At 49.6% G+C, this 10537-nt stretch overlaps 1 pseudogene; it reads right to left on the bottom strand.

The window, feature by feature from the left end:
- Positions 1-9260: 9260 nt before the first annotated feature.
- LOC119925324 lies at positions 9261-10180 on the bottom strand (annotated as a pseudogene).
- Positions 10181-10537: the final 357 nt, after the last annotated feature.

Here is a 10537-nt window from a genome sequence, read left to right as displayed (position 1 = left end):
GATGATGGGCATGGGTGTAAATAAGGGAGGAGAAATAGTTTTATCTGGTACAGGAGAGGGCTGGGTTAAGGCAGGAAAGGATAAACTTGTAGTGAACGCGGTTGGCATGGTGTTTAGACTTTCGCCAGCAGCGTTCAGCAGCTCGAGCATAAGAGCGAAGGAGGCAGACAGTGGCAGTGATCCAGGGCTGTGGGTTAGTGGTACGAAAGTGGCGAAGGGAAAGGGGAGCGAGCGAGTCTAGCTGACTAGAAAGGGTAGAATTGCGAGCAGTAATCTTATCATCAAGATTGGGTAGAGAGGAAAAGGATCTCTGTGATTGAGTGATATGGATTTACAGAGGAAAGGAGTGTGAGTGAGGAGGCAGGTGAGAAGATTATGATCAGAGAGAGGGATTTCGGAGTTGGTGAGGGTGGAGACCGTGCAGCAGTAGGAGATGATGAAGTCTAAGGTGTGACCAAGTTGGTGAGTAGGCGAGGTGGGGTGGAGCAAGAGGTTGGCAGCGTCAAGGAGAGATAGAAGGCGGGCGGCAGAGGAGTCACCAGGGATATCCATGTGGATGTTCAAGTCTACGAGGATCAGATTGGGTATCGGAAAGGAGAGAAGGAAGGTAAGGAAGGGGTCCAAATCGTTTAAGAATTTGGAGGTGGGGCCAGGGAGGCCGTAGATAACGGCTACAACAATCTATAGGGGGTGGTAGAGGCGAATAACGTGGGCTTCAAAGGAAGGGAAGGAAAGGGAAGGGGTAGGAGGGATAGTGGGAAAGCGACATTGGGAAGTGAGAAGGAAACCAACACCTCCTCCTTTTCCGGTGAGTCTGGGGGAGTGGGAGAAGAAGAGGCCTCTACGGAAGAGAGCAGCAGAAGAGACCGTGTCGTCCGGCGACAACCATGTTTCAGTTGGGGCGAGGAGGAGTAGAGAGCTGGAAAGGAATAGGTCCAGGATGAAAGTGAGCTTTCTGATAACAGAGCGGATGTTCCAGAGGCCACACTTGGCAGCGGCTGCGGAGGGAGGGGAGGGAGGGGGGAGGGTGCGAGGGGTGGGGAGAGTTTGGATTGGGATGAGTTGGCGGGGGCCTAGGCGGGGAGAGTGGGAAGCGGGATGGCGATGGGAAAGGAGAACTGGGATGAGGTAGGGGTGGGGAGGAGGGGAGGGAGAGGGCTGGGAAGGAGGAGCTGAGGATTGGCGCTGTTGCAGGGGAATCATGGGTAGGGGGTGAGGGGGAGAGGTGGTGTGGGGGAGAGGGAGGGAAAAAGCTGGGTGGGAGAGGGGAAGGGGAAGTTGAGGAATGGGAATGGCAGTTGGGGTCAAGGGAATTGATAGTTCATGGTGAGGTCAGCAGGGCAAATGACAGCACAGCGGGGGTTAACAATTGAGATGCAGAAGGAATAAAATAGTAGCAATGACATAAGTAGGCGATGGCATCACAGAGGGTAGCTAACAATTAACATGTTGTGGCAATAACGAAATAGGCAGATAATTATGTCACAGAGAGTAGATACAAACTATTATGTGCTGGAGTCGGGTGGACCTGTTAAGGGGGATTAGGGAGCCGAGATACCAGAGATACCAGCAGAACACCCAGCCTGCTCACTTCGTTCCTCTGGTGCTAACCTTCTCACTGTGTCTCATTCTTGCCTGTCTCACCACCGACCCCTGGCCCACATCCTACCTCTGGCCTGGAATGCTCTCCCTTCTCAAATCCGACAATTACTCTCCCCACCTTCAAAACCCCACTGAGGGCGCACCCTGACTTGTTCTCTTTGCTCATCCGCCCTTTCTTAGCCCCACAGCACTTATGTATATATCTGTAATTTTATTTATTTATACTAATTTCTAATTATTTGTACTGATGTCTGTCTCCCCCCCAAACCGTGAGGTTGCTGTGAGCATGGATTTTCCTCTTTATTTCTTCAGTGTACTTTCCCAAGAAGTTAGTACAGTGCACTGCACACAATAAGCACTCAAAAAATATTATCGAATGACTGAACGAATCTTGAGTCTACCCCAATCCATAAATGGTATTCATTATTAATAACACCAATTGTGGTATTTGTTCAGCGCTTACTATGTGCCAAGCACTGTATTGAGCGCTGGGGTAGATATAAAATAATCAGGTCCTACTTGGAGCTCAGTCTAAGAAGGAGGGAGAACAGGTATTGTATCTCCAATTTTCAGATGAGAGACCTGAGGCACTGAGAAATTCAGTGACTTGTTCAAGGTACCACAGCAGACAAATGGCGGAGATGGAATTAGAACCCAGGCCCTCTGCCTATAATAGTGATGTATTAAGCACTTACTAAGTGCAGAGCACTGTCCTAAGCACTTGGGAGAGTAAACACAACAGAGCTGGTAGACACCTTCCCAGGTCACAGGTAGCTCACAGTCTAGCAGGGGAGACATATATTAATCAATCAATCAATGTTACTTATTGAGCACCTGTTCTGGGCAGAACTCTGTACTAAGCGCTTGGAAGAGTCCAGTACAACAGACTGGGCAGATAGGTTCCCTGCCGAAGATGGGCTTTCAGTCTCGAGGGAGCAGATTGTATGGGAGGCTTAGTGAAAGACTCACCTGAATGCATCCAGCACCAAGCTATCAACATCTTCAACTGCTCTGGTTGCCAGCTCTCTTCCCACTACAAGAAATGATCAAGGGTTCAAGGGGGAACATCCCTCCCTACATCAGCACCAAGCTCTCCTATCTCCAGGAGAGACCAATAGGGAGGAAGGAAAGCCCTGTTTTTCATAGTCACCATTCCAACAACTGCCGATGGTGGGCTTATTCAGTCATTCATTCAATCAATTGCATTGAATGAATCCTCTGCCGCCCGTCTTCTATCTCTCCTTGACGCTGCCAACCTCTTCCTCCACCCCACCTCACCCACCCACCAACTTGGTCATACCCTCGACCTCATCATCTCCTACCGCTGCACTGTGTCCACCCTCACCAACTCTGAAATCCCTCTCTCTGATTATAATCTTCTCACCTGCCTCCTCACTCACACTCCTTTCCCCTGTAAATCCGTATTACTCCCTCACAGAGATCTCCGCTCTCTGGACCCCACCCATCTTTCCGAGCGCCTCACACCCCACCTCGCCGCCCTCTCCTCTCTACCCAGTCTTGATGATCAGATTACTGCTCTCAACTCTACCCTTTCTACTCAGCTAGACTCACTCGCTCCCCTTTCCCTTCGCCGCTCTCGCACCACTAACCAACAGCCCTGGATCACTGCCACTGTCCGCCTCCTTCGCTCTTATGCTCGAGCTGCCGAACGCTGCTGTCGAAAGTCTAAACACCATCCCAACCTCGTTCACTTCACGTTTATCCTTTCCTGCCTTAACTCAGCCCTCTCCTCTTCCAGACAAAACTATTTCTCCTCCCTTATTGACACCCATGCCGCTCACCCGCGCCAGCTCTTCCGTACACTCAACTCCCTTCTCAGGCCCCCGGTTCCTCCCCCTCCTCCTTCCCTCACCCCCAACGATCTGGCCACCTACTTCATTAACAAAATTAAATCCATCAGGTCCGACCTCCCCAAAGTCTCTTCCCCCCTTCCTCCATCCCCCCGGCTCTCAACACTCTCTGCTACTCTCGCATCCTTCCCAGCAGTGTCCTCAGAGGAGCTCTCCTCCCTCCTCTCAAGTGCTACTCCGGCCACCTGTGCTTCTGACCCCATTCCCTCTCATCTCATGAAATCTCTCGCTCCATCCCTTCTCCCCTTCTTAACTTCCATCTTCAACCGCTCACTCTCCACTGGTTCCTTCCCCTCTGCCTTCAAACATGCCCATGTCTCTCCCATCCTAAAAAAACCCTCTCTTGACCCCACCTCACCTTCTAGTTATCGTCCCATATCCCTCCTACCATTCCTTTCCAAACTCCTTGAACGAGTTGTCTACACTCGCTGCCTAGAATTCCTCAATAACAACTCTCTCCTCGACCCCCTCCAGTCTGGCTTCTGTCCCCTACATTCCACGGAAACTGCCCTCTCAAAGGTCACCAATAACCTCCTGCTTGCCAAATCCAACGGCTCCTACTCTGTCCTAATCGTCCTCGACCTCTCAGCTGCCTTTGGCACTGTTGACCACCCCCTTCTTCTCAACACGCTATCTGACCTTGGCTTCACAGACTCCGTCCTCTCCTGGTTCTCCTCTTACCTCTCCGGTCGTTCTTTCTCAGTCTCTTTTGCAGGCTCCTCCTCCCCCTCCCATTCTCTCACTGTGGGGGTTCCCAAAGGTTCATTGCTTGGTCCCCTTCTGTTCTCGATCTACACGCACTCCCTTGGTGACCTCATTCGCTTCCACGGCTTCAACTATCATCTCTACGCTGATGACACCCAGATCTACATCTCTGCCCCTGCTCTCTCCCCCTCTCTCCAGGCTCGCATCTCCTCCTGCCTTCAGGAAATCTCCATTTGGATGTCTGCCCGCCACCTAAAGCTCAACATGTCGAAGACTGAACTCCTTGTCTTCCCTCCCAAACCTTGCCCTCTCCCTGACTTTCCCATCTCTGTTGACGGCACTACCATCCTTCCCGTCTCACAAGACCGCAACTTTGGTGTCATCCTCGACTCCGCTCTCTCATTCACCCCTCACATCCAAGCCGTCACCAAAACCTGCCGGTCTCAGCTCCGCAACATTGCCAAGATCCGCCCTTTCCTCTCCATCCCAACCGCTACCCTGCTCATTCAAGCTCTCATCCTATCCCGTCTGGACTACTGCATCAGCCTTCTCTCTGATCTCCCATCCTAGTGTCTCTCTCCACTTCAATCCATACTTCATGCTGCTGCCCGGATTATCTTTGTCCAGAAACGCTCTGGGCATATCACTCCCCTCCTCAAAAATCTCCAGTGGCTACCAATCAATCTGTGCATCAGGCAGAAACTCCTCACCCTGGGCTTCAAGGCTGTCCATCACCTCGCCCCCTCCTACCTCACCTTCCTTCTCTCCTTCTACAGCCCAGTCCGCACCCTCCGCTCCTCCACCGCTGATCTCCTCACCGTACCTCTCTGTCGCCTGTCCCGCCATCGACCCCCGGCCCACGTCATCCCCAGGGCCTGGAATACCCTCCCTCTGCCCATCCGCCAAGCTAGCTCTCTTCCTCCCTTCAAGGCCCTACTGAGAGCTCACCTCCTCCAGGAGGCCTTCCCAGACTGAGCCCCTTCCTTCCTCTCCCCCTCGTCCCCCTCTCCATCCCCCCATCTTCCCTCCTTCCCTTCCCCACAGCACCTGTATATATGTATATATGTTTGTACATATTTTTTTACTCTATTTTATTTGTACATATCTATTCTATTTATTTTATTTTGTTAGTATGTTTGGTTTCGTTCTCTGTCTCCCCCTTTTAGACTGTGAGCCCACTGTTGGGTAGGGACTGTCTCTATATGTTGCCAATTTGTACTTCCCAAGCGCTTAGTACAGTGCTCTGCACATAGTAAGCGCTCAATAAATACGATTGATGATGCATTTATTGTATCTACTGTTAGCCCCAGTGAAAGGGGCCAGAGACACATTGGCTATTAATGCCGTCAAGAGATTCCTGTATTGTGCACACAGAGACAGGTGAATTGTATCAGAAGGAAACGGGGTCCACAGTGTGCACTGCTGCCTTGGTTCCCATGGCTACAGAAGTTGTATAGCTCGGAGGTTATTGGAGAATGATCAGCCAGGAATTGGGGTGGCAGGAAGAAATCCCAAGGAGCCCAGATGCCATGGAAATGGGAAACGGAGTGCGCTAGGTCAAAGCCACTTTGAAAGGAGAATCATGGGTAATGATACGAGTAACATTAAGGGAGTTATGTCTCCCTTCAGTGTCAGGAATTCATTTATTCATTCATTTATTCAATCGTATCTATTGAGCGCTCACTGTGTGCAGAGAGCACTGTACTAAGCGTGTAGGAAGTTCAAGTCGGCAACATATAGAGATGGTCCCTACCCAACAGAGGGCTCACAGTCTAGAAGGGGGAGACCGACAACAAAGCGAAATAAGTAGACAGGTGTCAAAACCGTCAGAATAAATAGAATTATAGCTATATGTACATCATTAACAAAATAGAGTAGTAAACATGTACAAGTAAAATAAATAGAGTAATAATTTTTTATAAATATATCCAAGTATTGTGGGAAGGGGAAGGAGGTAGGGCCAGGGGAGAAGGGGAGGAGGAGAGGAAAAAGGGAGCTTTGTCTGGGAAGGCCTCTTGGAGGAGGTGAGCTCTCAGTAGGGCTTTGAAGGGAAGGAAGGAACTAGCTTGGCGAATGTTTGGAGGGAGGGCATTCCAAGCCACGGGAAGGACGTGGGCCAGGGGTCGACGGCAGGACAGGCAAGAACGAGGCACAATGAGGAGGTTAGTGGCAGAGGAGCGGAGGGTGCAAGATGGGCTGTAGAAGGAGAGAAGGAAGGTGAGGTAGGAGGGGGATAGGTGATGGAGAATCCTGAAGCTGAGAGTGAGGAGTTTTTGCTTGACTTGTAGGTTGACAGGCAACCACTGGAGACTTTTGAGGAGGGGAGTGACATGTCCTGCGCGTTTCTGTACAAAGATAATACGTGCAGCAGAATGAAGTATAGACTGAAGCGGGGAGAGACAGGAGGATGGGAGATCAGAGAGGAGGCTGATGTGGTATTCCAGTCGGGATAGGATGAGAGATTGAACCAGCAAGATAACGATTTGCATGGAGAGGAAAGGGCGGATCTTGGCAATGTTGTGGAGGTGAGACCTGCAGGTTTCGTTGACCGATTGGATGTGTGGGGTGAATGAGAGAGCAGAGTCGAGGATGACACCACAGCTTCAGGCCTGTGAGACGGGAAGAATGGTAGTGCCGTCTACAGTGACAGGAACGTCAGGGAGAGGACAGGGTTTTGGAGGGAAGATAAGGAGTTCAGTCTTGGACATATTGAGTTTTAGATGGCGGGCAGACATCCAGATGCAGATGTCCTGAAGGCTGGAGGAGATACGAGCCTGGAGGGAGGGAGAGCACATACTGTGTGCAGAGCACCGTACTAACCACTTGGGAGAGTACATTCCCTGCCCACAATGATCTTATAGAGGGCACCCTTTTGCCCCCACTGAAAAGAGGTTCTTTGACCCCTCCGGTGTAACCCCTTGGCCCACTTCTTTCATTGTACACCACCTGTGGTGCAGCATGGACTAGTGGACAGTATATGGGCTGGAATTCAGTAGACCTGAATTATAATCCCAACTCCGCTCCTGACCTGCTATATGATTTTGGGGAAGTCCCTTAACGTCTCTGGGACTTGGCTTCCTCATCTATAAAATGAGAATAAGATACCCACATCCATTCACTTGGATTGGAGACTATGCCCAATCTGGTTATCTTTTGCCCACACCTTCATGTAGTAGCTGGTAGGTGTTTAATCAATCAATCAGTCAGTGGAATTTATTGAGCATTGACTGTGTGCAGAGCGCTGTACTAAGCACTCAGGAGAAGACAATACAGTAGAGGTGGTAGGCATGTCCCCTGACCACAAGGAGCTCACAGTCTAGAGATGAAGGCAGACATTAAAATACATGGATACATTATGGGTATGTGAATATATGCTACGGGGTTGAGGGTGGGGTGAATATCAATTGCTTAAAGGATAAAGATTCAAGTGCAATGATGATGCAGAAGGAAGAAGGAATAGAAGAAAAGAGGAATCAGTTGGGGAAGCCGTTAATACGGAAATATAATTTTAACAAGTCTTTGAAGGTGGAGAAAGTGATGGCCCATCACATATGAAGTGGGAGGGAGTTCCCGGCCGGAGGGAGGATATGGGCAAAGGGTCGGCAAAGAGATAGACAAGATTGAGGTCCAGAGAATAGGTTGGCATTAGAGGAACTGAACAGGTCTGGGCATCAGAAGACCTGGGTTCTAATCCCAGTTTTACCACTTACATGCTGAGTGACCTGGGGCAAGTCACTCAACTTCTCTGTGCCTCAGTTTTCTCATCTGCTTAATTGGGATTCAATACCTGTTCTCCCTCCTACTTCGACTAAGAGCCCCATGTGGGGCCTAATTATCTTGTGTCTGCTGCAATGATTAGTTCAGTGCTTGGCACATTGAAAGTGCTTATACGACAATAATTATCATTATTATTACAATGAAGTATGTGGACTGGGTTTTAGTAGGAAATCAGCAAGGTAAGGGAGGAGAGATTTTTCCTAATGGTAGAGTCAACCTGAATAGGATTTTTCTCTATCTGAGAAAATGAACTGGGCTCAGAGGAAATGTGGATATATTCAGGGAAGGCCTCTAGGAGATGTGTTTTCAATAAGGATTTGAAGGTGGGAAGAGTGATTGTCAGAAATGAAGAGGGAGGGGATTCTGGGACAGAGGCAGGACATGGGCTAGAGGTTGGTGGCAAGACTCTAGTCCATACTTTAATCTGCTTCCTGGATCATTTTTCTACAAAACCGTTCAAGACTCGTCACCCCATTTCCTCCCAAAACTCCAGTCGTTGCCCATCCACCTCTGCATCACACCAAACTCCTCACCATTAACTTTAAAGTACTCAATCACCTTTCCCCCTCCTACCTCACCTCGCTAATCTCTTGCAACAACCCAGACCTCACATGGCACTCCTCTAACGTTAACCTTCTCACTGTGCCTTGATCTCTCCTGCCTCGCTGTTGACCCTTCACCCACATCCTGCCTCTGGCCTAGAACGTCCTCCTTCCTTAAATTCTAGAGACAATTACTCTCCCCTATCAAAGCCTTACTGAAGGCACATCCCCTCCAGGAGGCCTTCCCTGACTAAGCCCCCTCTTTCCTCTTCTATCACTCCCTTCTGTGTCACCCTTGCTCCCGTTGTTCTTCCTCCCTCCCAGCCCCCCCATCACTTATGTACATACATTTAATTCATTTATTTATCTTAACGTCTGTCTCCCCCTTCTAGGCTGTAAGCTCACTGCGGGCAGGGAATGTGTTTATAGTTGTACTCTCCCAAGCAGTTAGTACAGTGCTCTGCACACAGTAAGTACTCAGTACGTACGATCGAATGAATGAACGAGATAGACGAGATGGAGGTGCAGTGAGTAGATGGGCACCAGAGGTGTGAAATGTGTGGGCTAGAATGTAGTAAGAAATCAGGGAGATAAGGTAGGAGAGGGCAAGGTGATTGAGTGCTTCAAAGCATTTGGTAAGGAATTTCTGTTTGATGCAATAGTGTACGGACAACAATTGGAGGTTCCTGAGGAGTGGGGAATCATAGAGTGAAGGTTTTTGGCCCAGAGATGTCTGGAACCCTGTCCACCCGTCATCAAACGATCACAGAGAGACTTTCGTTTTGATCCTCTTCAATGCTTCCTTGGCATCTTTGTTCCTCAGACTGTAGATGATAGGATTCAGCATTGGAATCATGACGGTGTAGAAGATGGACACCACCTTGGTCTGCTCCACGTTCGAAATGGCACAGGGCTGGACATACATGAAGAAGACAGAGCCATAGAACAGACCCACCCCCACAAGGTGGGAGACACAAGTGGAGAAGGATTTCGTCTGTTCCTCTGTCGAGCAGATCCTCAGAGTGGTAGAGATGACGAGGGCATAGGAGATCGAGTTGATGGAGAAGGTGCCCACGATAATGGAGCAACACAGGCCAAGTAAGACCAACTGGTTAGTCAGCTTGTCAGAGCAGGACAGGGTCAAGATCGGGAGGACATCATAGAAGAAGCCATCGATTATGTTGGGCGCACAGAATGGCAACTGGAAGCTCATGGTGGTTTGTGTAATGGCATTGACAACTCCCCAGAGGTACGAGCCCTCCACCAGCAGCTGGCAGATTCCATGGGACATCATCCTGGAATACTGGGGGTGTCGCAGATGGTGATGAAGCGATCGTGTGCCATAGCAGCCAGGAGAAAAGCCTCTGTCGTTCTAAAGAGGGAGAGGAAGAAGAACTGAGTGGCCCAACCAGGGAAGGAGATGGCTGCCTGCTTTGAGAGGAAATTAATCAGGGCCCTGGGGACGATAGTAGAGGAATAGCAGACGTCCAGGAAAGACAGACTGCAGAGGAAGGAGTACATGTCGGTGTGAAGCTGGGGGTCCAGGCTGATGATGGCGACCATTTCCAGATTGCCCACCACAGTCACACCATACAGGAACATTAGAAATAGCGTGCCTTGCAACCACGGCCCGCCTCTGAACCCCAGGAGGATGAACTCAGTGATGGTGGTGAGATTCTTCATGGTTAAGGGACCCCAGCCAGGACCTTCTACTGGAATCTCCTGGGAGGTCCAGTGGAGACACCCTAGACCAGTTTGGTCATGGTTGTTTGCTGATAATAGTGACAATAATGCAATAATAATAATAATCACAATAATCGAAATAATAATGGGATTTGTTAAGTGCTTACTAGGTGCCAAGAACTGTATTAAGAGATCAAATTTATCTATACATAAATGAGTTACAGACCCTCTAGACTGTAAGCTCGTAGTAGGCAGGGAATGTGTCTGTTTACTCTAGGGTCACACCTGGAGAGCTTCCACTAATCTACCTGTCTTGGCTACGGGATGGAGAGTCAAGCAGAGGCATACCCATTCCAT

The sequence above is a fragment of the Tachyglossus aculeatus genome, chromosome 3 (genome assembly GCF_015852505.1).
Source record: "Tachyglossus aculeatus isolate mTacAcu1 chromosome 3, mTacAcu1.pri, whole genome shotgun sequence".
In the NCBI taxonomy this organism is placed as follows: Eukaryota; Metazoa; Chordata; class Mammalia; order Monotremata; family Tachyglossidae; genus Tachyglossus; species Tachyglossus aculeatus.
The sequence above is the reverse complement of the archived record's forward strand: the minus strand, read 5'-3'. Positions and strand labels throughout refer to the sequence as shown.